The following is a 26142-nucleotide window of genomic DNA, read 5'->3' as shown; positions in this document are numbered from 1 at the left end:
TGCCCCTTTCACTCTAATCTGGCTTTTGTCTTCTGAATTTGGCCTTCGAAGATCTCTGTAGTTCCTGGGAACTCCTACTAACTTTTCAACAAATTCCTTTTCTGTGTATATTATCTTGTGTCAGCTTCTATTACTTGTATCCTAAGAATCCTAACTAATCAAGGAATTCTGAAAAAAGTTTTATTTCAACAAAGAAAACAGCTGTGAAAGAGGAATCACAAGATCAGCAGTGAAATTTCAGTTTTTATAACTTAATTAGTAAATCGCTAACCTGGCTAAGTGCTAGTTGTCTTGACTGTAAAAAGTAAGGTTGGACTACAGATACTATTATTCATGTCTAGCCCTAGGAAACATTTGTCAGAATGCTATGGGTGCTCTCCCCCATCCCTACCTCCTTATAGGGCCCCAGGGGGGAAACATTCATAGAGATAGCAGAACAAAAGGTGGGCAGGTCTCCAGAACATTTTCAATTGCAGCTCAAAAGCTCTTTCATCCAGGACCTTCCAGGCTAGGGGGATGAACATCACTGTTTTTTCATTAGCAATTCTCATGATTTTGTGCCATGTTGAATGTTGCTTTACTTATGTCCTCCCTCATTTCTGCCTTATTTCCTGCATTACAACATAAGTTACACTAATTACCATCCATAACTGATTATCTCCCATTTCCAGAATCTAGATCAGTGCCAGGAATCAGTCCCTACTCAATACATACCACAAGAATTTTTCAGAGTGGGCTATTCCTACCTACAGCTACTCCATGGATGTTAAGCGATTATGTGTTGCTACAAGCAAGGTCACAAAAGAAGGTTATGAGAAATTTTGTACATGCTCTAGTGAGAATGAAAGAATGAGTATCAAACATGACTTATCTCCCAGTACTTTTCCTTAACAGAGAATGATGTAGGTACAGTATAAGATTTAATCAAAGACCCACCAAATCAGTGGTGAAAACTGCTATAAAACATTCCCCGTGATCCTGCATTCCAACCATTCTGGGCACGCTACACTGGGGAAAAAAATCAAAGAAACAATAACGACAAAAAAATCCCAAAAGAAGACCAAAGAAAAAAAATACCACACCAAACCAAACAAAAACCAGACCAAACATTCTCATTCAGGTGCACAGGTGAAAATCATTCTTATTGCATCCCATTATTAGATTCTTTGACAGAAATTGTTTGCTAAATGGAACTTCTTTCATTTTCATCGAAATTTACGGTCAATTTGAAGGGAGGTTTAATTGAATATCTCATACTGTAGGGAAAACTAATAACTAAACTGAAGTATACTCTTGGAATTGATCCATAAAGATGATAAAATCTTTTCTCACTGTTTTTTTTTTTTTTTTTTCTCTCCTCCCTAAGACAATTCATTTTAACTCTGTCTCAGTCATTCAGATGACAGGCTAATTTCAAACCAACTTACAAATGATTAGTTCTACAAGTTAGAAATCCAAGTTAGAATTCCTTTCTAGGAATGTATACAGAGAAGTAGAATAAATCTAGGAAGAGTTCAAACAGTATGTGAGAGTCCACATTTTTATATTGTTGGAAAGGATGAATACTGCAGTTCACATTCACTTGCAATCCAAACAGTGCATTCATTGGTCACTCTATTATGAGGATAACACTGTGACTATTGCCTCATCTCTGCCACCTATGTAACTGTAGTGGCTTAGGCCTTCTAGAGTACAGTTTTATTATCTTTCAGTTGAGAAAATTAGGTATGCTGAATTTTACAGCTGTTTCACCTCTAATTTTATCTTGGACAATAAAATCTCACAAAGGCTTTGTAACTGTGTTGCACTGGATTAAGGCATCACATTTATTTCCTGTGTTATCCTTCTATGGCTTAGTAGCATACTTCATGGAGGACGAATGGCTGGGGTAGGCAGGACAGGTTCATACCTGGAGATACTCAGAGGCACATACAGCTTGCCATCCCATCTGTTTGGTGTAGCACTCACTATGAGAGTAGGCATCATCTGCTTCGTCAACTCACCCAGTGGTAGAAGCCTGTGTGAATGCTCTGAATTTGTGCAAAGATTCAGCTGTGTTACCCCAACAATCTAAATTGCCAACAACCAAAATATTACTGGTAAAGAATCAGGTCCATTAGGCCAGGCCATGTAATCATTAACATCTTTAGGCAACAAATGTGATTCAGAATCCAACTCTAACCAGAAAGCCACATTGGTGAAATTACTGAAGGCACATATTGCTGACTTCCACTCCAAATTGGTCACAACCCAGTAAATACAAGAGCTTAAAATTCACCTGAAGTATTCTGTACTAGCCATTTGGACACTTGCTCCCATCTTCCTCACACTTTGGAGCAATGAGGGGACCAATTCTAAGGGCAACTGAGTTATTCTCCAAATGTCAGGTGCAAATAAATACCAAAATCAACCAAAAAAGTTTAGGTGTAAATCCATTCTCAATTTATACCTGACTTTTACAAGTTCAAGTGAGTTGCACTTGAAAATGTCAGGTAGAATTCTTTTATAAAGTTGCATATGACTTTTGGGGACACAGATCTAGTCTGAAGTGGCATTTGACAATCCCAGTGCAACAATCAGAGAGGAGCTGAGTGAAGAACAGTGAAGAGTGTGGGAGACAGAGTGTAACGTGTGAAACCGTTGCAAAACCACACCAGAGATGCCTTCCTGAAAAGTAACAATGATATATATCTCCATTCTACAGCCCTCTATAAAAGTCTGAGACCCTGGTAACCTAAAGTTATGACCCAGAAGGTTTAATTTAGGATCGAGTGATTAGATTTGGTGAGATTTAAAAAAAAAAAAAAAAAAAGTTATCATTAGATTCTCCTAAGCATTGAATCATTTCCTCAACTGCAATTTAAACACAGTCTCCTAAAACTATATAGAAATGGTTATGTTTATGTATATTTTCTTTTTTATGTCTTAAATGAATGCTAAAATACTGTGATCAATAGATATGAGACCATGAATAAGTAATATCAACTTTGTTAATATTATTTGAAACATATGTCCTAGCTGTAGTGGCTTAAAATATATGTAAATACTTGATTGGCAAAGCACAGGGCAGTCAAATCTCATTCTTTTAAAAAAGTCTTCCCCACAGAGAATAGCTTCTTATGTGTAAAATGAGTAGAGAAAGGCTAAGTCTCTCTTCTGTGATCATTTCTAGCTCTAGTTCCACGGAATGTTACATGGTCAGCAAGAAACCAGTTAATCTCTAAAACAGAAACTCTCAACATAAAGTGTTATTCAAAATTTCAGGTTCAGGTACAGCAACAGGCTTACTCTGAGCCGCAAATAAAAAGGAGAGAGGATGTCGGTTAAGCATCCGACTTCAGCTCAGGTCATGATCTTGTATTTTGTGGGTTCTGTGCTTGACAGCTCAGAGCCTGGAGCCTGCTTCAGATTCTGTGTCTGCCTCCCTCTCTTCCCCTTCCCACTCACACCCTGTCTCTCTCTCTCTCTCTCCCAAAAATAAATAAACATTAAAAAAAAATTTAAAAAGGTGAGAAGAAAAGAAAGAAAAAAATTGAACATTTAGGTGTCTCTGTTTACTGGCATTCTATGTTAGCTTATTCAATTCTCCCAAACCCAAGAAACATATTCCCACTTTATAAACAAAAATAGTAGAGTATGAATTTTTTAACTTACCATGAAGTAGTACATCCCCTTAGCAGTCTCTCCTGACTGTCTCCATCCATGATGATTCCTGACACATCCAGTTACTGTCTGGATTAGCCATGGCTTTTTCATTGACAAGTGTGATGGTTAATTATATGTGTCAACTTGGCTAAGCTATTGTGTCTAGTTGTTTGGTCAGACATCAGTCTAGATAGATGTGAATGTGTGGTAAATATGATTAACATTTAAACCAGTAGAGTTTGACTAGAGCAGATAACCCCTTGTAAAGTAGATGGGTTTCATTCAATCATTCGAAGGCTTTAAAAGAAGGGGGGGGGGGACAAAAACAAAAACCTGAAATCCCCAGAGAAGGAGGAATTTTCCCTTCAGACTGTCTTTGGACTCAATTCTGCAATATCAACTCTCCTCTGGTTCTAGAGAGTGATGCAGCCTGGTGGCCTGTCATGTAGAAATCAGACCTGCCTGTCCTCATATCTGCATTTGCCTGTATCCTAAAATAACTATCTTTCTTGCGGTATATACATACATCTTACTGGTTCTGTACTTCTAGAGAATCATGGTTAATAAAACAAAAGACAATGTATTAAACTCAAATTGGCTACAGAAAAAAAATGTATTGCTGACATAACTGTAAAATCTAAGTTCTATTGTCTTTTGTTGTCTGTATTTTTCGGGGGGCTCTACTTTGTACTCACAAAGATGGTCACTGGCATCCTGGGCTTACATTTTACCACCTCACACATTATAATGAGTAAGCACTTCTTCCACACACATTCAGCCAGCGTTGAGGAAGGGCTCTGAGCAGTCAAATCTGTGTCTCAAGATAGAAGGGGATGCTCAGAGGAACACCAATGGATTGGAAATAGGAGAGGCATAATACTTCAAAAGAAAATTAAAATGCAGTCATAAAAGCAGAGGAAGCGGACACCAGACAGGGACACTACAGATGTCCCCTACACAATACAGAACACTTAGCTATTACTAAATATTGTAGGCTACCTTTTTATGAGCATATGCATTACCTCTTTAAATAAACTACAAAGTTATTGAAAAGACAAGTTCTTAATAGCTTGTTGTATTTTCTGTGGTAAGTAGTACTGTGAGTTCTACGTTTCCCTCCCCTCTTTGTAACATGAATTTAGATCCATGAATTCAAACACCATTCACAGACTGTGCACAGTGAGCTTCGAGGTGAGTGATATACAATATTGAGTGAATACTAGAGGAATTTATTTTTTAATTCACAAAACTCTCTTCCTATTTACAGAGATTATACAATTGCTCAGACCACTCAAAGCAATTATTTAACTAAATAGCTATCTTAAGTTGGAAAACATCAAATAAAAGTTGGTTTCTAGAATACAAATAGTGCATGGGATACAACTCTTCTGAAATAGATGAAAACCTTCCCCTTTAATACAAACAGCATAACAAGAATCAAATATGTTACTTTATTCAGACTAAAGAAATAATGAAGCATCCCCAAATGGCAAACCTCCATACTAAGGTAGTACTTGTAACAACTTGCTACCGATTTATATCTTTTACAATATGCAGTACCTAAATCTTTTGCTTTGCAGAAATTATTTATTATGACATTTGAGGTCATTATGAGCAGGTTATTATGACCATTAGAGCTGATTCTTTATGACCCCCTGAAAAGCTAATACATTAGCTAAAATCCTTGGCCATAGAGAAAGAATTCTAATTTCTAACAAGAAAACTGTGGCAAAATTTAATAATTAAAACATCAGAATATAGCTTCATATACACACATAGTTATAAAACATACATGCATATCCTATGAACCCTATTTTCTGCCATATTTCATTCTTTAAAATAACTATTATGTCTCCACAACCTCCACCTACCCTACTCATTTTACTTCAAGGCCTTAACTCCTGTAGTCTTACTTCCTCTCTTTTGGTTAACACTTGATCATCATTTCAGATTTAATTCTGGTGACATTTTCTCTAAAAATATTTCCCTAAAACTCAGATTGGACTAAACTATCCTCCTGAGTGCTTCCACAGTACTTTCTTTATTCCTGACGTGATTTGCATAATCATACTGAAATAATCTGACAAAATGATTGTCTCTTCTCTGCCACACATATACTTTTGGACAGCAGAGGTTATGCCCTGTTCATCTTCTCTACAACACCTACCACCCAGAAATCCCCCTATCGGATGTCTATCACCAGACCTGTACAAAATAAACTCAGTAGCAAGGTTCATAGAATTGACAACAAATGTTTAAGGAAAAGAAAACAGCAAATATGGAAACCAATTCCTACGGAAAACAATTATTTTGAATTTTTTTAATGCATACTTGCTCTGAAAAAGATAAGACTTAGAAGGTAGAGTGCATGGCATGAATCCTCAATATTGAAAAAGGTACTGTGCATAAGAGTAGCTTACTTGATTCTAGAGTACCACGGCAGAAACAGGGATGAATGGGAGAAGGTAGATGGAGGCAATATAAAGTTTAGTATAAAGAACTTTCCAATAACTAGGGCTGTCTGTAGATAGAAGGCCTTAATTCACTAAAAAGTTTCTTATCTTTAAAGGTTAAGACAGAAAATGCCCGTGTCTTTCTCTGGGGTCTGCCAAAATTCAGTACTGGACAAATTGCTATACCAGGACAGGACTGTTATTGCCCAGTGCTTAGCACATAGTAAGTAGTCAAAAGATGGATCCATGACATAGATGATCTCCCTAAAATTGAACATTTATTATGTCAAGGCATTCCCTTATTTCCTTTCCTTGCATCATTTATAAGAATTTCTTTTAAAAATTAACAACAAATGGTCCACTTAGAAGCCAGTATGGGTAGTAAAGAAGAGGCTGAACTATACTGATATAAAACTGAACCTTTTTTGAGGTCCAAAGCTAAAACAACACCTTGCCTGGACTTTTACTATATAAATAGAACAATGCAAAACTACAGCTCTGATAGAATAGCATGGTACGTACGTATGGATGTTTGTTCAGTTGTTTCACTGCCCTTTATGACCTCTGGGAATACAAAAAAATACACAGAACACACATCCTACCTTAGTGAAACTCTAGGTCTAAAAGTACACACTGACATAAGGTAGAATTCATTATTTATTCAACATATACTAACTTCCTACTTTGTGCCGAAAGCTGTGCTGGACTTAGCTGCAGCAGAACAAAATATCAGAGTCTGACTTTAAAAGGGGCAAAGGGAGTTTTTATACAAGACGGCTTCTCACAGGGGAAGGGAGAAAGACATGACAGACAGATGAAATTCTGAAATGCATTTATTGACAGAGAATATCAGGGATGGAGGATGGCTTGAGCAAAGGTGTATTGGAAGGAAACTGTAAAAACTGGAGAGTTACAGAGTCGGGTACCTTTTCAATATAAAATGTAAGGGAAAAGTAACCAGGAAGTTAGATCAAGACTATCTCATGAAGGTCCTTGGTACAGGCACCCAGAAACCCTAAGGTGAGTAGAAGGTTTAAGAAGTGTCTCTTTGATAAGTTGGGGCTCAGCAACTCACCAAGTAGAGAGAAAGACCCTCAGTGCACAGAGGGATTTCTGAGCTTCTCAGAGAATTTTCCCCTGTGAATTGTTTCCTAGAGTTCTTGACAGGAAGATGTTCATTCTTCTGGGTGTCTCTGATTCAGATTCTCCCTGACACTAGAATAGCACATATTGTTTAAAATTAAATCTTCCATTTCTTGGAGCAATTTCTCTTACCATTCTTTTCTCATGGCTAACATTTACTCATCTTTCGAGAGTTCAGCTGACTTCTACAAAGTCCTTGCCTAAGAGCCCAGATGTACTGACAGACACTCATAGGCACTCCTACAGCACCAACCACATTTTCCTATTTAAAACACATTGAAGGGGCAGTCGGTTAAGCATCTGCTCTTGGTTTTGGCTCAGGTCATGGTCTCATAGCTCCTGAGTTGAAGCCCCATGTTGGCTCTGAGCTAACAGAGCAGTGTCTGCTTGGGACTCTCTTTCTCCCTCTCTCTGTTCCTCCCCTGCTCACTCGCTCTCTCTCTCTCTCTCTCTCTCACACACACACACATCTCTCTCAAAATAAATAAACTTAAAAATAAAAAGTTTTAAAACACAAAGAAATTGAAAATTTCTATTTTGTATTTTTGGCCAAAATACTTGTGCTTTTAGAGGGTAGAGATTGTGTCTTATTCACCTTTTGTATCCCATCTGGATCCAACACATGCCTGGCAAATATAAATTTAAAAAAAATAAAGGAAAATTTATTCATTTAAAAAGACTCAGTATTTAGAACACCCACCTTCAAAGTTTAGCCATACTTCTGGGATATGCAATCGTGAGAAAACCATGTGCTGTTTGGGATTTTTGGGTCTTCAAAAGAAATTCAGAGGATAGGAGGAGTGATCTCTTCCATAGAGTAATTACAGTGGGATATGCATATTATTAACAGCAGATTACCTACTACTTAGATTTGAGGATCAGTTAGCATAAAGAAACAAACAAACAAACAACCAAACAAAAAAGAAAACACCTCCTAGACAAAAATCAGGAAACTGGAAAATTATACCATGACTAAGACATATCTATGAGATGGCCAAGAGAACAAAGACAATAATCCACTGACACAACCCTAAGAACAAAGATAATAATTCCCATCACAGTTAAGCAGATTCTGCCTAATGTCACTAAAATATTCAAAAGAGAAATCCAGGCAAGGATATTCATAAAGTCATGCTACAGGCAAATCTACCCTGGATTAATCTGTGAATTTAACTGATGTTTTCTCCTGGCTCTATAAAGAGTTGTAAAGAAACTCTCATAAAATCAATCTTCTGATATTTGATTTAAAATTCAACTCAGATTTGGATGGGACAGGAAGGAGCTTTCTATCTTAATAGGGGTTTGGTTTATACAGATGTATACATTTCTCAAATCTCAAGAAATAGTCACTAAAGATCTGAACATTTCAATACATACACATTTAACTCAAAGGGGAAAAAACCTATAAACAAATATTTAACACAAATTAATAATGTACTGGCTAAGTATTTAGAAAGAAGTATATGGTTGTCTGTAGTTTAATTTGAAATGCATCAGAAAACAAAATGAACAGATGGATGAATTGTGGAATGGATAGATAAATGGATATAAAGATGTTAAAGGTAAAATCTAGCTGGTGGGCACACCAGTGGTATTATTTCAAATTTTTTAAATGTATGTTTGAGAATTTTCCTAAGAAGATTATGTAAAGATTTTTAATTAAAAAAAATCAGAAACAGGGGCACCTGAGTGGCTCAGTCACTTCAGCGTCTGACTCTTCATTTCTACTCAGGTCATGATCTCACAGTTTCGTGAGTTTGAGCCCCTCATCAGACTCTGCACAGTAACTATGTGGAGCCTGCTTGATACTCTTCCCCGCCCCCTCTACCCCTCCTTTGCTCACACACACTCTCTCTTAAAATAAATAAACTTAAAAAAAATCAGTAACAGAAATGCATCAAAGAAGCACCAACTTAGTCTTTGGAGACAACTATATTTATAAGAATTCTAATCTACAATAAAGAAATGTAAGGAAGTAAAAACAGAGCATCTTTTTACTAATGATCTTTACCCATTTTTTCATTTTTCTATAAGGATATTTCCCTTTCTTGACAAAGTCATCACAAGATTAAATAAAATTGCTTTTGTATGTCAATGTGTCTATGACAAAAAAATTATTTACTGAAAAGTATTAAAAAAGAAATTTTCTCAGGATATATGGTTGCAGGATGTTTTAGTCAAAGAAATAAAACAGCAATAAACTTCTGGGAGATATAATTAATCTTAAATTTTTTGTCATATTAAAAGAGAGGAAAGAGGGGCACCCGGGTGGCTCAGTCAGTTAAGCGTCGGACTTTGGCTCAGGTCATGATCTCGTGGTCCATGAGTTCGAGCCCCGCGTTGGGCTCTGTGCTGACACGTCAGAGCCTGGAGCCTGTTTCAGATTCTATGTCTCCCTCTCTCTCTGTCTCAAAAATAAATAAACATTAAAAAAATTTAAATAAAAAAATAAAAGAGAGGAAGAGGAAAAAGAGGAAATATCCAAGGATTCCAAAACAACCGATAGAACTAGTGTTTCCTCCCTCCAGACCTAATCCTCAAGGCTTAGCTATTCACTGAACTACATAGAGGAGAAAATAGGCTGGCAGGAAAAGGGAAATTAATGGAACTATCTGCAGAGAGGGCACAGGTAGTAGAGGGAAAGCACTGGGCACTGTAGGTTTTCATCGTTTTTCCAAAAGGGGAACATCAAACTCTCTTAGAAGCAAAGCAGCTTCCATGCCAACTTATCCTCCTGCTATTTGCAGAAATACTTAGTCAAGGGAGTGCATCTTCAAATATTTGTGAATAAGCAGAAAGAATTGCCAGTTGCCTACTGAGAAACTTAATACTTCTCCTGGGTCCAAGTGTGCCACTTAGCTTTAATTTAAGAATTGGAGATGTAATTTAGGCAACACACTAAATGAAAATCAACTGGATTGCATTCTGCTCCCTGACAGCAACAAGGGTGCAGGCTGTTGGCACTCATCACCCCTAGATGCTCTGCAGAGCAGTAAGAACAAATGTCATCATCTCTAGCAGGTAGATATCCACTTGTCTAATATGTTGACAAAGGTCATAAATATGTTTGCAATGGGAAATACCTGGGTTAGCTTAGCTCACTTATAAACAACAGGAAAAAAAACCTCTAATAATTGTTTACTCTAACTTGCACATTGTCACGGCACCAAGAAAGTACATCTAACCCTCTCTAGTTAATGTGGCAATTTGCTAGTCAAAATACTTAGGTTTTAACTTATGCATATGCATTACTGTTGTTGATAGCTATGCTAATTAGTGTACTCCCCTGAGGCAATAGCTTCAGGTAAAGAGCATGATGAAATATTATCTTGGAAAAACTAGACCTTGCAACTAAGAGTTACTACTACCTTCTGGTGAGTTCCTCATTCTCAGTACCCCAGGGGGAGAGCTTCTACCTTGATTACACCCAGCTTGGTACCTTGATCAAGTGATTCCCAAGCGAGTCACTGACATTACAGTTCTTGTGCTATTATTTCATTATTAGGAGGAAAACTTAATCTTTTTTTTTCTCCTCCTCCTCCTCTATCAAAATCAACACCATAACCATCACATTATAAATAAAATTATGTTCCTTTTTGTTTAAAAGTTTATTCATTTATTTTGAGAGAGAGAGAGAGGAAGGGAGGGAGAGGGAGAGAGGGAGGGAGGAAGTATGTATGAGCAGGGGAGGGGCAGACAGAAATGGAGGGAGAGAGAATCTCCTGTGCTATCTGCATGGAGCCCAATTGAGGGCTCAAACTCACAAATCAGGAGATGTTGATCTGAGCTGAAATCAAGAGTTGGATGCTTAACCAACTGAGCCACTCAGGTACCCCTAAATGAAATTACGTTTCTGAATCCTTGTTATTTTCCCATTCTGAAAACCACTGGGTAGATTTTTTAACCACTCTGAAGGCATTCTATGGGTAATGTGATTTAAAATTTGGTCAATGAGGCATGTAAGGAATAAACTTTGAGAAGTTCTTTTTTTTTTTTTTAACTTTGAGAACTTCTTCAGGAATGTCTCAAACTGTCACATATTCTCTCAGAGCTGAAACTTACATAATATGATAGGTCAGGTTAACAGCCAATGGATAGAGAAAAGCCATATGTATGAAGGTATGGCATACATAAAAATAAACACTGATTTTGAATGCAAGGCCCAATTAATGAAAACAAGGGCCAAGGTGATTATTTTTGATGGAGCTATTTCTCACATGTTCTCTGTAGAGTATTCTCTAGGGCCAGGGTTGGTAAATATTTTCTGTAAAGGTCCAGACAGTAAATATTTTAAGTCTCGTGAGCAAGGGTTTTTGTTACAATTTTGCCGCTATAGTGTGAAAACAGTCACAGGCAACACATAAAGGAATGAGCAAAGCTATGTTTTTAATAAAATTTTATTGAGGGACAATGAAATTTGAATTTCATATAATTATCATATTGTATGGGATATTAATATTATTCCTCATTTGTTTATCTTTTCAACAATTAAAAAAGACTGTAAAACCATTCTTAGCCTAGGAGCTGCACAAAAACAGGCAACAGTGAAGATTTGCCCCATAGATCATAGTCTGCTAACCCCTCCACTAGGAAGAGTAGCAGTATGGATTTATTACTTAATGACAGGTAGTATCTTCTCCTTGAAAATGACGAGGATATTGTTAAGAATGGTAAAAGCAATCACAGTATCTCTCATAGATCTAATACTGATAATTTGCTTCAACCGTGATGCTGGCAGTATTGCCCCACTTGCGGATTAGAAAATAAGGCTTGGAGAGTTAAAAACCTATCTAAAACCTCATAGCTAGGACAGGGGTATATACCTGGACTATCCTAAAGATCATGCTCAGTCCATTATGCTGAATGACTTTTCTGAGAAATGATTAACTTAAATAGTTGGGACTTTGGCCTAGACTACTTTGTCCCATGGTGAGCCTATTCAGTGGAGAAGGGTGCATGGAACCAAAAGCAGAACAAATCTGCTTCTCATTACCTCTGCAAGAGAACATAATTTAACTGTGATGGTAGTTGCAGCAAAGTATTCACAAGCTATAGGACACATACTTCCTGTTAGTGGAACAGAAACTTTATTTTGGAAACCTATTACTCTAATAGCTTATCAAAGGAACTAAAGTTTATAAGGAAAAAATAGGAGGAATTAATACCTTGTATAAACATCATAGGCCAGTATGACTGCTTTTCTAAGTTTAAATGTTCAGTTTGCTCCTGAGCAACAGAAATATAAAGTAATCAGGAATCATGTAATATAATCTTCGTTTGGGCATAATGGCAACACACACACACACACACACACACACACACACACACACACCCCTCTCACAGTCATGCTTGGCTTTTCATAAAGAATACATATGAAATAGTAAACTGATATGAACTTTTATGTATATGCTGGAAGTAGACAGGGAGGTATGGATTGCTCAGTGTCTCTGTAAAAAACCACTGAATTCTCATAGTGAAGAGAAAGAAGGAACTGGGGCCAGACCATTACATTAAAAATGCAGACTTCATACATCAGCCTCTCCGCTGCTAATCCCAGAGTGGATTTTAGAAAGTTCACTTCATCCTGACTCTCTGAATAACCACTCTCCCACAAATTTATTCTTCTCTAGTATCCTCTCCTCCCATCCTCCTCATTTTTCCCTCTTATGATCAGTTCCAAATATCTCTAACCTGATCCCATTAAATAAGACACACAGACACATTTCTCAACCTCAGCAGTACTGACATGTAGGGGCTTGTAATTCTTTGTTGCATGGAACTGCCCGGGTACATCGGAATATGTTTGGTAGCAGACATTGCCAAATGTATCCTGAGGAAGGGGTGGGGAAGACAATGTTTTCTGCTCCCCCCTTTCTGTGTCTCCCTCCTGAAAGGGATAGCAAAGAACTTGTAAAAGCAGAGAGTCTCCAGCAAGATGCAGACAAATGGGGTGGTGTGAGAGTCATAAACAAGAAGAAAAGCAAGATCCCTTTGGACTGAGGAAAGGATGTGGGAGCAGAGCATCTATGCCAAGCCAGTGCTCCCCACCACTGGGTTACTCCATAATGTGCCTAGGGAGGTGCTATCTAAGGTACTGATGTTATAACCTTAGGATAGATTCCCTTTCCAGAGGCAAAAAAGCTGAGAGCTCCCATATTCACTTGGGCTTTGACAATGAGAATGTCAATGGCAACTTTAACAGACCAGAATTTAGATATCCTTCTTCCCCACCTCCTGTGTACAACTTTAGGGACTGGGTTGGTTCCAGTGAGAATGGAAATACGATTTTCTTACCAACCTGACAAAGAAAAGATGCAGCTTTGGAGTCAAAAATAAGTTGCTTTAAAGGAAATAAGGAAATGAAATTTTATATACTATTGTTACCTGTTTAAGTCTGCAAGTTCCAGAACTCTCTGTCGTGTTAAACTTCTAGTCTCAATTGTGGAAGATTTAGTATACGGTCCTCAGGTGCTACAGTGAACTCAATAAGAACTCTATCTCCTCATCTTGGCCCTGCTCCTTGGTTTAATGGTTCCCAGATTGCCAGCTTTTACAATGTTCTCAATGCTTAACTCTGACTCATGGCTGGGCCATAGAAATGTTTAGCTCACTGCCCTGGGCTCAGATAATGGCTCCAGGCCTTCCCAATGGGAGTTACAAAGACCTGTGAAGGGCAGAAAGTCTGATAAACAGTCAGGAAAAGTGTGTTTTCTGAAAATCTTTCAGCTGGTAATGGGATGAGACTATTCACGCCAGTAACCTTGTTGAAGAGTTAACCTTGCTGGATGGTTGCTCATTATCAAGCTGCCGGCATTCATCTGCTGTTTTAATAAATGCAGGCTCAACTTAAGCACCTTCTCCAATAACAGGAATCACATACCACTCCACAGAAAATATCCCTCGTCCTCCCACCAACAAAGAGAGCTGTGTGCATATGATATATTTCTCTCTGTGTGTATACACACATTTGCAATTATTTTAATTCCATGTATTCGGGATGATAAAATACAGCTTGGGTAATCAGTAATTGGCTGGTGCTGTGCCTGGCACGACTCAGCTTTCACACCAAATGATTCCTTTGATTCTTGGGTGGAAGGCGGTATCTGTGGGCCTTTTAATTTGGCTGCATTGCGAACTGTGTTGGGAAAAAAACCCAGTGTGGTCCAAAGGAAAACACTGAGGAAATAGCTATTTCTCTCTCAATAGGTAGAAATAAGCAGATTATTTTTTTAAAAAGCACTGTTCAAAGCACAACTGCACTAAGTAAATTTACAAGCCCTTAAAAATGTATACACCATATTTTCATATTTTAGTAAGCTACTAAATTAGTTACAGGTTTCAAATTCATGTTTGTATTCTCTTTATTCTCATCCAGATACAAGTACTACAATTTTCTATTCAATTAAAAGCAAACATGTCAGTATATGTTTTTTTTAATTTTATTGCATTTGCTTTTTATTTTTACTTTTCTGAGGTCAAGAGAGAAAGCCCACATGTGTGCATGCGTGTACCTGTGCTCACAAGCAGGGGAGGGGCAAAGACAGAGAGGGGGACTAAGAATCTTAAGCAGTCTCCATGCCCAGCTCAGAGCTGGAAGTGGGGCTCTATCTCAAGACCATAATATCATGAACTGAGCCAAAGTCAAGAGTAGGCCATTACCTGAGGGAGCCACCCAGGTGTCCCAAAGTCAGCACATGTTAAAAACTGAAGATGACAAGGTTTACAGAAGAACCATGTGACCTGAGTTCTATCATTACTCTGATGTAAACTTACTGACAACTCTGAGCAAATCACTGCCCCTGACTCTTTGGGTTTATATTCTCTTTCACAGAATAAATTGCTGACTCAATAAATGCTAAGATTTCTTCCTACTGGAACATGTGATGACTTGAGGCAAACAACCCTACAAAGAAGCCAAACCTTTAACCCCATTCAAACTGTGAAAAATTGCCCATCCAACTAACAAGAGAATGAAATCAATGGCAGAACTATGTGTTTACTATTGTATATTAGAAACTGCAAATTCAAATGTCTATAAGTGACAGGCTTACGTGTAAATGGATGAGATCAATATAAGAGTAAGGGGTGGGAAGCTTTGAGAACCAAAGAACTTATGTCCTATCTACAGAAGGCAACTTCTCAGTTCCAACCTAATGCTGCCATCTAGGAATACAAGTCTCCACATCATTAAAAGAAGTCAGACTTTTCTGTTAGGTTTCCTGATAGTCAAAAGATTGAAACTCTGTAGACTGAAGAAAAATCATAGTTTTCTATTAAAAGCATGTCTTCTTCCCAAATGAGGTCGTGCCCCCATTGGCATCCATTTACAGCACTTAGCTAAGGACTCCCAGGTTTAAATCTTTAGTGTGGCTCTCATTCTTAAGCCTCAGGTCGTATGTTTAGTGGCCTCCCAGGCATTTCCACTTGGATACCATGAAATTTTAGTGGCGCCAATTTGTTATCTCCCACAGCATTCAAGAATTCAATTGTGGATACAGTTAAAGTGAACCAAAAAGTGTAAGTTAAAAGGAGGTATATTTGGATTAATGTAAGGGTTAGACCCTGTTAGAAAGTTGTTTCATTATCAGCTGCATGTATCATGCATAGTGCTAGCTTCCCCTACAGCACCGATCTATTTTAATGAATGTGTTCTCAAGTTAAGGGTCTTGTTCCATAACAGCAATCACATACCACTCCAGAACAAGTACCTTTGTCCTCCTACAAACAAGTGGGGAGTTAGTTTTCTGTACAGAGTTTAGTTCTCTTTGTGTGTACTCCCATTTGTAATTATTTTAATTCATGCACTTTGGGTTATCAGGAATTGGCTGGTTCATTTTCTCCAAACAAAAATCAGGCTAGTCTATGGTTTGGGTTTTCTACTATCCCAAATCAAAGAGTATAACCTTGCTAACTGACGTTGGAAACTGGAACAGAACACCATTATGAAGCGTCCAATGATGTAAACCAAAGCCACCACTATCCACCTTAGGACTCTTTAATTCCTAGGGCACCTGGGTGGCTCAGTGGGTTTAAGCATCTGACTCTTCGTTTCAGTTCAGGTCATGATCTCATGGTTCGTGAGTTCGAGCCCCATGTCAGGCTCCATGTGGACAGTGCCGAGCCTGCTTCAGATTCTCTCTCTCACCCTCTCTCTGCCCCTGCCCTGCTAACACTATCTCTCTCAAAATACATAAATAAACTTAAAAAGGGGGCCCTTTAATTCCTTTATGATACAACTTAAATAACAAAGGGCCAGAGGGAAAACAAGGCTTTCATCTATCAAGGAAAACACAGTAAGTTTTAAGCTTTAACCAAATAAACTGAGAAAAAGCACTTAGCTTTCCTTTTAATCACTACTACAACCTATAAAGTTTATTTCCTGAGTTCTAAACATTAAAATTGCTTGTATAATTGTCAAAGGAGCCATGTTTTTGAAAGGACCCTTTTATAGGTCTTGTCTCAGTAGAAGACCAAATGCTACTGACTTTGGGGGATGATGCTACCTCCTGAAACGAAATAAAATTAGATGAAAAAAATGTACTGGGGGGGAATTATACTATTTCTATTAGTTTCTTCAGGAGTTTATATGCATTCTTCTATTTCAGGATAATTTTTAACATTTCTGTCATAAGTTAAAGGAATACCTAGGTGAGATACCTAAAATATTCACCCTAAAACTATTTCTCAGACTGTGATGCCTAAGTTACTTCTTTTCAGACATCCTTCTTCAGTTCCACAATAAGACTCCATCGTAAGACTTATTCCCATTACTTGACCCTGACAAAGATAATTCATGGTGTCCGCATTTTAAGTTAGAGACCATATGGGAAATAATGTACATAGAAGGAAAAGCATGGCAGATTAATAACAGTGATGTTTATGTATATTTCAATGACCAAAGCTAATGGCTATGTAAAGGAAGAACTCATCACTAAATGAATATAGTTTCCATTTCACAAGAATGTATGGCTAATCTTTCTTTTCCACAAGTTCAGACAAGTACAAATTATTATACTGATCCTTGAACAAGGCAGTGGCTTGCTTAATTACATTTCTAAATGTATTCTCTTCTCTGCTCCTCCCGATTCATCTTGTCTGAACTTTCCTGACCCTTCTTTTACTACTTTAATCTGTACAATGATATGTTCATACAGATAACAAGAAAGTCACATGGATATAAACCTTTGTTAAATTATTTTACTTATGACCATTGAAAAGAAAAAAAACTGAAAATTTTGTAAGAAATTAAAAAAAATAATTTAGGGGGAAGAGTATTCATAACTGAAAACTTTTATTGCCAAAACAAAATTAGCTGACTACTATTATTTGGATAAATCTAGCTTTAACTTTTGTTTGACTTGTTCAGGTTTCATGCTTATTAGTCCCATGATTTTTGCGAGGATGTCTGCATTTGGCATTAGACCTTTAAATACATGGATCAGACATCAGATTCTACTGTAGGCCATTCTGGGAAGGAAACAGGGAGAACTGGTCATTGGCATCCACCCTACTAACATTATATCTTAAACTTATTTATATAACTTTCTATAATTTCCCCTTGTTAGCTTCCCAGCAGCCAGCTATAATATCCATTGTTTTCCTATTTCTGTGGCTGTCCAGAATTCTCAGCTGCAATACTTCAGTTAGGTTGTTCTACTCTGCTCCTTGCCTTTTCTCTTCATTGTCCTCAATGGGATTCATTCATCTTCCTCTCCCCTTGAAGTCTTGCTAAATGACTGACTTTCAAATCCCTAAATCACACAGAGTGCTAATGGATGTTAATGGCTTCCCCAAGTATTTAAATTTTAAATGGAAACTCCTATAGGTACAAGGGGAACCAAAAGAATAAATATTTAATATTGTGAATTGCAGGAAAGTGAAAGACATTTTAACTCTGGTGTTCTCCACCAGTCCTCATCAAATGAAAGCCCTCTTTTAAGACATATCCTGTAAATGATATGTAATTTTGAGTTATTTCCAAGTTGGGATAGAACAATGGTTCTTAAATTTCAGTGTGCTTAAGAATCATGTTGGAGAGTTGCCAAAAATGCAGCCTTAAGGACCTATCCTCAGAGACACTGTTTTAGGAGGTTTAAGGAGTCTGTCTTTAAACAAATAACACAAGTAATGCTAAGGCAAGTAGTCCTCAAAGAACTCTACGAAATATCGGTCACCCAAAAGGCTACTGGAACATTCCCAGTCAGAATACAACACCTAGACTTGGCACTTAGGTCCAGCTATCAGTTTATCTTTGCTGAATTATCAAAAGGTTAAAAAGGTTAATTTTACTGGGTTCTTCTAAGGAATAAACAAGTTAATATTTTACCATTGTCAGCCACCATCACCATCAATGTCATCATTAACCTCAATAATAACAGAAAATCACTGGGAAGTCTGTTCACATGTGTCAAGCATTGTTCTAAGTTTTTTCAGGTATTAACCCATTTAATCACCAGGTGAACATATGCTCAAAGGGACTTAATAAAACATGTTCAAGAATGGGCATGAAATTATATTTTTATCATTGAAAATATTAGGAAGATCACATCATCAACAAAACTGTAAATGCTGCTGCCTCCTGTTGGAATGAGCACTGGGTGTTATAATGAAACCAATTTGACAATAAATTTCATATTAAAAAAAAATAAACATTAAAAAAAAGTTGCTGCCTGAGACCATCTCTGTGCCTGTGTGTGTGTGTACGTGCACACACGTGTATACATGAGAAAGGTACGTGTTTTTATACAAATCTATCAATCTTGTCTTGACTATTTTTTCAAGTCAGCAGCCTTATCTTTACTTTTACTCCACTCAATCTCTTCTTGTCATTTTCCCTTTCTGTTTGAAAATAACTATACCCAAGTCTGCAAAACATTGTCTTTCTATTCCATTTCTTGTTGTAAAGAGTTTCTGACATTCTGGGAGATGGACATTCTATAACAATAATGGTGCTGGATAGTTTTGACTTATAGGGAATCTAAGGAGAGAAAATGTCCCCACACTGTAAAGTGGTAAGACAGAACTCAATGGTTCTGAATGATGGGGTCAGTGACTGGTACAGTCTGTCCCCAGTCTCTCCTGTGGTTTCACAAAATGTGAAACATATACGTGGATGCTGTCAGCAGAAGGAAAACTATCTTATGAAAGATAAGAGCAAAATCTGCTGTCCTCCCCCCCAAAAAAAATCTGCTGTTTTGTAAAAGTGTAACTCTGAAATGAAACTAGGAAGACTGGGCCCTTTTATTGAATTAAGTGACGATTAACAGTTGCTTTATTGTTCTTGGAAATGGATTCATGATATGATACAGGGTGCAATTTTTAGTAATTAGGGATATATTTCCCCCTATGTTTCAACCCAGATCTTCCATTATCCAATTCCATGTATTCAAATGCAGCTACTCTCCATTTTCTATACATATTTCATGAATTTAGCCTTAGTGTTTTCAGTCACCTAAAATTCCCTTTGCCTGCTTTGAGCACAGTGCATGAGCATCTAACTATGCATTAAAGTAGGGGTTTGTAAACTAAATGCACAAAGATTGACTTGGAAAGAATCCATAAACTTATTAAATTGAATTACAATGTGCCTGTGAATTTTGGATGTGAGAAACGATCATTTTCGTCAGATCTATCATCTTTGAGGGATGTATAACCTTACCTACTGCAAAAAAGTTAAGAACTACTGCAACCAGGAGCTTAAATCATGGGCTACCTTATCCAAAAAGATGTTCCTGATTATCAGCTCATAAAGGTCAACAGCTAGAATTGCCTTCAGGGCAAAATTAACACCTTTAATCTCCTAACTCCTCCAAGAACACATTGAATGTTTCATGGTCAAGGAGTGCATTTTATTTATACTAGAATTCTCAGCATCTGTAGACTGCAAGTACTCTTGTTCCATCATTTGTAATGTATTTTCCTGCAATGCTTATCAGTGGCTTTACACTTGGTAGTATATTTATAAATATTTGTGAATGGGAATGAAAACTCTTACTGAAAGAAGAAACAAAAAATATTAAATGAACATCTAAGAACTATTTCATTCTCCTAATATTTTTAATTTGGTTTAATACTTTAAAAAAAACTTGTTTATTCTCTTAGGCCTCTGGAAAAAAAAAGTATTCTTGTTCCTTTCCAAAATACTGGGCATTTTCAATTACAACAATATACATATTTTTGACCATCCTAGTAATTCAACAGTAATTTAGGATGAAGCAAATTGTTAGCAACAAGGAATAAAAATAGTAATTCAATTTAAGTATGTTTATATAATCAACCACTATAGAAACTGAGTGACTCCTAAAATATACACACACATATGCATGTATGTATGTTTATGTATACACACACATACAGAATATACACATGTATGTATACACATATAATTTTGTGTGTACACATGTAATTTTGTGTGTGTAATTAAAGTTCATCATATATGGGATAAAATATATCCTATATACTTTAGATAGTTAGGGTGGGACCCTTCGGAGAGATACATAATTGAGGAAAGAAGGCCAATGAGTAGCATCTACCTGTTTCTGAATCCCTAGTCATATAAGGTCTAGCATTTCTTAACCCTCCTCTTCGCCACCTTCTCAGTCACCCTATATATGTTTAGCCATCACTCTCTGACTCTGCTGCCATGGTAGGTGATTGCAGAGCCCATGAATCCTTGCATAGCTGGTGAAACCACTCTTACCCTATGGAAACATGGCTGGGAGATGACAAAAAGCACTTAGAAATTCTATGGAATTATTCAGTAAGCTAATTTCTCACCTAGCTTATAACTTCTATATCACAGTTTTGGCAATTTATAGAATCACGACCCTTGGTACATCTACCACTGTTATCTGACATTGTTTTTTCTTTTTTAATGTTTATTTATTTTTTAGAGAGAGAGACAGAGACAGAGACAGAAAGTGAGTGCGGGAGGGGCAGACAGAGAGAGACAGACAGAACCTGAAGCAGGCTCCAGTCTCAGAGCTGTCAGCACAGAGGCCAACATGGGGCTGGAACTCAAGAACAGTGAGAACATAACCTGAGGCAAAGTCGGAAGCTCAACCAACTTGAGTCACCCAGGCTCCCCTAACGTTGTTATTAAATTACATGTCTAACCGTCCCAAAATCCTTCCAAAGATTATAAAATCTTTGAGTAAACAGCCATATCATGTACTTTTTTCGGTTACTCTGAATACCAAATACCAGGCTTTACCCATATGAGGTTCTAAATACCCTGTAAAACTCCAGCTTCATTTTCTATTTTTTCTTTTCTTTTCTTTCTCTCTCTCTCTCTCTCTCTTTTTTTAAGTAGGCTCCATGCTTAGTGTAGAGTCCAATGCAGGGCTTGAGCCCACGACTGTGAGATCAAGACCTGAGCTGAGCTTGAGTCAGACATCCTTAGGCACCCCTAGCTTCATTTTCTAAAACTATTCTCAGTTCATTTTATCATTTAGTTGCAAGTTATCCTAACCAATTTCCTTTGTAACATCCATGATTTCAAATATATTTGTTTTCCTCATTATAAAAGCAACATATCCAGTGTAGAAACTCTAGAAAACAACAAAAAAATACAGGCAGATGAAAATGGAAAGACTCTGTAAACCCACAACCAAAAGGTAATTAATGTTAATAAATTAACACATTTGCTATATTATTTCCCTTTGGCCTCTGGATATATTCTTATTTTTATGAAACTGGTATCCAGGCTTACGTTTCAATTTTCATTATATTATATACATACTGCATTCCAAGCATCTTTCCATGTCATTATATGTTATTTAAAAACATGATTTTTTGATGGTTGCATAGTTCTTCATTTCATAGAAATTTTATAATTTATTTAATCGTTGACCTACAACTGTTTGTTTAGGCTGTTAATGGTATTTGCTAATTATGATGTGACCAAAAATTTCTGAACATAAAGAATTACACGTATCTCTGATCATTACATAGATTCCTAGAAGAAGAAATATTGTGGCTTCTCATATGTATACCCAAATTGCTTTCCAGAAATTGTCTACCCATTTGCATTCCTGCCAGCAGGGCAGAGAATGCCCTTCTCACTGGATCCTTTCCAGGTTTGAGTGCCATTATGTCTTCTAATCTTTGACAATTTGCTAACATCATATTCAATTATGTACCTGACCTTTGTTCATCTTGTTACCTCTTCCCAGCATGCCCTTTCCCTAATTCTCCATTTATTCAAGCTATCTTCAAGGCGGATCTCAAATAATCTTTACATTTTTAAAGGTTTGCCCATCATGGAAATTCTGCCTTCTATGTGTTCTCATAGGGACATGTTTCTGTATCTTTTAGAGCTTGTATTATAGTATGTCTTGTATGGTATTTAATTGCATAATTAAATGTTTCTCCTCTATTGTACTATAAGTATTTGAAGTCAGGGATTAACTTTTACTCATCCATCCTTTGTTCCCAGAACCTAATAACAGAGAGGCAGCAAACATAATGGACACTTACTACTTGAAAAAGGTCAAATAACTTACAGTTTCTAGAAAAGATATTTTAAAATTTATTCATTCATTCATTAAAATTTTTATTTAGTGTCTTCTCTGTGTCAATTACTAAACAAATGACAAATAAATGATAAGCAAAATTAGAAATTATCTCTGCCCTTGAAGGGACTTCATTTATTAAATGAGGCAGACAATCAAATAATCAACCAAAGGCATTTAAATTATAATAAGAATAGGTGGTGTCAAGGAAAGGTATATAATTTAGTTGTGGAAGGTTTCTCTGAGAATGTGGGAAGGGAAAATACGGAGAGAAGGAACTAAGATTTAAGGTACCCCTTTCCTCATCTGTTTACTGGATCTTCCCTTCCACCAACCTGGTGACCTACTCAGAGTGACCTCAGTATAATCCCACACATTCAAACATTGGAAAATCCATTCAAACAAGAATCCATGGACCCTTAAAGAATAGCTTCACTGTGGCTATTCTTTTTAAGATTGAATTTTATACATAATCATCACACTTCCTTGCCCCTCAGAGACTCCACATAATGCACTGAATTAAGAGAGTGCATTTGTTCACTGTCCTTTATCAGTTGAGAAAAAAATGCTTCAGACTTCTTTGTCTGGTCGATGGCCTGAGTCTCTGTCCTATTCAGTATGAGTTGCCACATACCAGACACAAAACAAATCAATACTCTCTACTCCTCTCAGTCAAGGGATTCAAGGTATTCCAATAATTAAGCAACCATGTGTGTGCAGAAAAGGCAATATCCCCAACGATTAGTGTTAAATTTAATTAATTACCTCTAAAATAAAATGACACATAAACTTTGTAATTAAGAATAATTCTTAATTAAGGAACATTTGACAGATAGGCAGGAAGGAGGAAAGGGATGGAAAATGGCTGATTAAGATGGGGAATTAAGCACCTCATTGAAGATATTAGCAAGCCCTGTTGTGTGTTTATTTAATTTTCAGGGTATTCAAAGAACTGAAATTCAAAACAAATATAGAGGGCATTTCAGTGAAATGTGTGCACTTTTTTCAGTTTAATGTAAAATTGTACCTTTGCCGCCAAAACGGCAGCTGTACTTTTACTCCCTTGATCACTCAACTAAGGAAAGGAAACCAGTTGGTTGGAGAGTTATCACATCTGTTGACTTTCTAAGGCATACAAAAAGCCATACAGTCCTAAAGACTAAGTGGGTCTGTTTCATAAGACATATAGTTCTTTTCCTACGATTGGCATTTGATGAAGTTTGTTAGCTATCTCATACGCCTGACATTTGGAGGGGCTGTGTTGTATCCTGAACTATTCCATTTCATGCTGATAAACCAACCGTGCAAAAATGGCCTGGAGAATCTTGGATAACACAAGATATAGCATAGCAAATAAAACAGAAAGGTTATCTGCAAACATAGTCTCTCTCTTAATCCCCCCACCAAAACCACCACTTCTACTACCATAGAGCAGAAATGAAACTAAAAGACAAATAAAAAACATAACTAAAGGGGAAAGGGGACATATATAATCTTGGTTTAGGTTTTATTAAGCAGCTATTTAGTAATATAAAAGTGAACAATCTGGAAAATTTCTAGTGATAAGAGAAGTTATACTCAATATTTTTAAGGACAAGGTAAGCATAAACATGACTAAAGAGAAAGAAGATTATTTTTAACCAGGATTGAATAAGAATTTCTTAATAAAATCATACAATTTTTTGCTTTGAAGCTCTCAGAAATCTATAAAAAGTAGTTTAATGATTAATAGAATCATTTATTTTCTAACAATTGTATTAAAATCATAGTCATTAGTAACAGGAATAGTAAGTATAATAAGATAATCATCACCATGCTAGGGAATGGGCTAAGAGAATATATGCCGTGATTTTCACCACTTTAAATCATCAACATAAACACCACAATCATGTAGAAAACACCTCTGGTAAGCTGTGCTAGAAAAACAAACAAACAAACAAAAACATTAGTCTGCATTTCTTAAGTTATTATGTACTAAAAAGATTTAGTGACAGCTAAAATTCAAGTTCTCTCCTAACAGACTGATTAAATACTTTACAATTCCATGATGTAAAAATACACATTCTTGTATTTATTGCAAATTCTATAGTTTCTCAATTTTTTGATTTGCACATAATAACATGCATTGTAGAAAACCTGTTATTTTTTCCCCTAACAGTCACTCCTTTTTGTTCCAAGTTTAAGAATCAGCTCTTTTAAAAGTTCACTTTGATTTCTCATTGACTAGAGTGCCTGCCTGCTGCCACCACCATCTGCTGGGAATGTGAAGTCAACCCCTTAAAATGTTTAAAACAAAAACTCACAATAAACCATGCTGTTTGATGATGTTCAACCTATCTTCATAAAGACTATATTACTTCCCAGACATCCTAACATCTTAAGTCTCCTGCCAAGATAAGCCAGTCCTAAGTTTTATACACACACACACACACACACACACACACACATATATGTATACATGATATGTACATATATATATAATATATATAAAACTTACATTTATAAATATATACATATATATGCCACTAAGCTCATAGTAAATGTGTGGGATACTAAGATTTGCTCTTCTCACACAGTATTTGCTCAAGTAAGAAGGTATTTAAGAAAAGCCTCACAATAGAATCTGGTGTGTTAATTCCTACATAGTCATCACCTGTTACTGGATTCAAATTATTTGATATACAAGGTATTCATCAGGTACAAGTTTAGTCTAAAAACCCAGAGTGCTGCAGACTCTGAAGAGTTTATTGGCTAGTGACTGAAAAGTCTATTTAGATTCCCTTGGTCTACAAGCATCTTTCAACGAAGGATAATATCTACTATTTAAGAATTGTCCAGTTAGGGTACATGCAACATACGGGATAAGTACTTCAAGGATCTATTGCTGTGTAACAAACTACTCCAAAACTGAGTGGTGAAAACAATAATTATTTATTGTTGTTCGCCATTCTTTCAACTGGGTTCACCTGTTCTACATTCAGGTGGAGGGTCAGCTGGGCTGCAAGGTCTGAGATGGCTTCACCCAAATGTCTGGCAGTTGGCTGGCTGGTTAGACTGGATTCCTTTCACGGTAATCACAAGGCAACAATCAAGAGGGCAAAGGCAGGAGCTGCAAGGCTAAAGACTTAAAGGCTAACCTCTTAGGTATCATTTCTGCTACTGGCCAAAGCAGGCCACAAAACAGAATACAGAAACATGGTCCATCTCTTGCTGGGAGGGGCAGGAAAGTTCACATTGCAAACAACTGTGCACATGTGGATGGGAAGACTTTGTGGTAATGTTCTGCAGTCTACCTCAGCAGGGGTGGTCCAAGCAAGGGTTAAGGGTGGCTTAGAGCTGGGTGTGATAATGTGAAGATGGAAACAATGTACTTAACTATCATAGAGGGC

At 36.9% G+C, this 26142-nt stretch overlaps 1 protein-coding gene across 7 annotated transcripts in view; it reads right to left on the bottom strand.

Annotated features, from left to right (window-relative positions):
- CNTN4 (contactin 4) overlaps window positions 1-26142 on the bottom strand; it is an 893585-nt gene that overhangs the window by 343204 nt on the left and 524239 nt on the right. The window lies entirely within an intron of this gene.

The sequence above is a fragment of the Panthera leo genome, chromosome A2 (assembly GCF_018350215.1).
Source record: "Panthera leo isolate Ple1 chromosome A2, P.leo_Ple1_pat1.1, whole genome shotgun sequence".
Classification (NCBI taxonomy): Eukaryota; Metazoa; Chordata; class Mammalia; order Carnivora; family Felidae; genus Panthera; species Panthera leo.
This window is presented reverse-complemented; position numbering and strand designations above follow the sequence as displayed.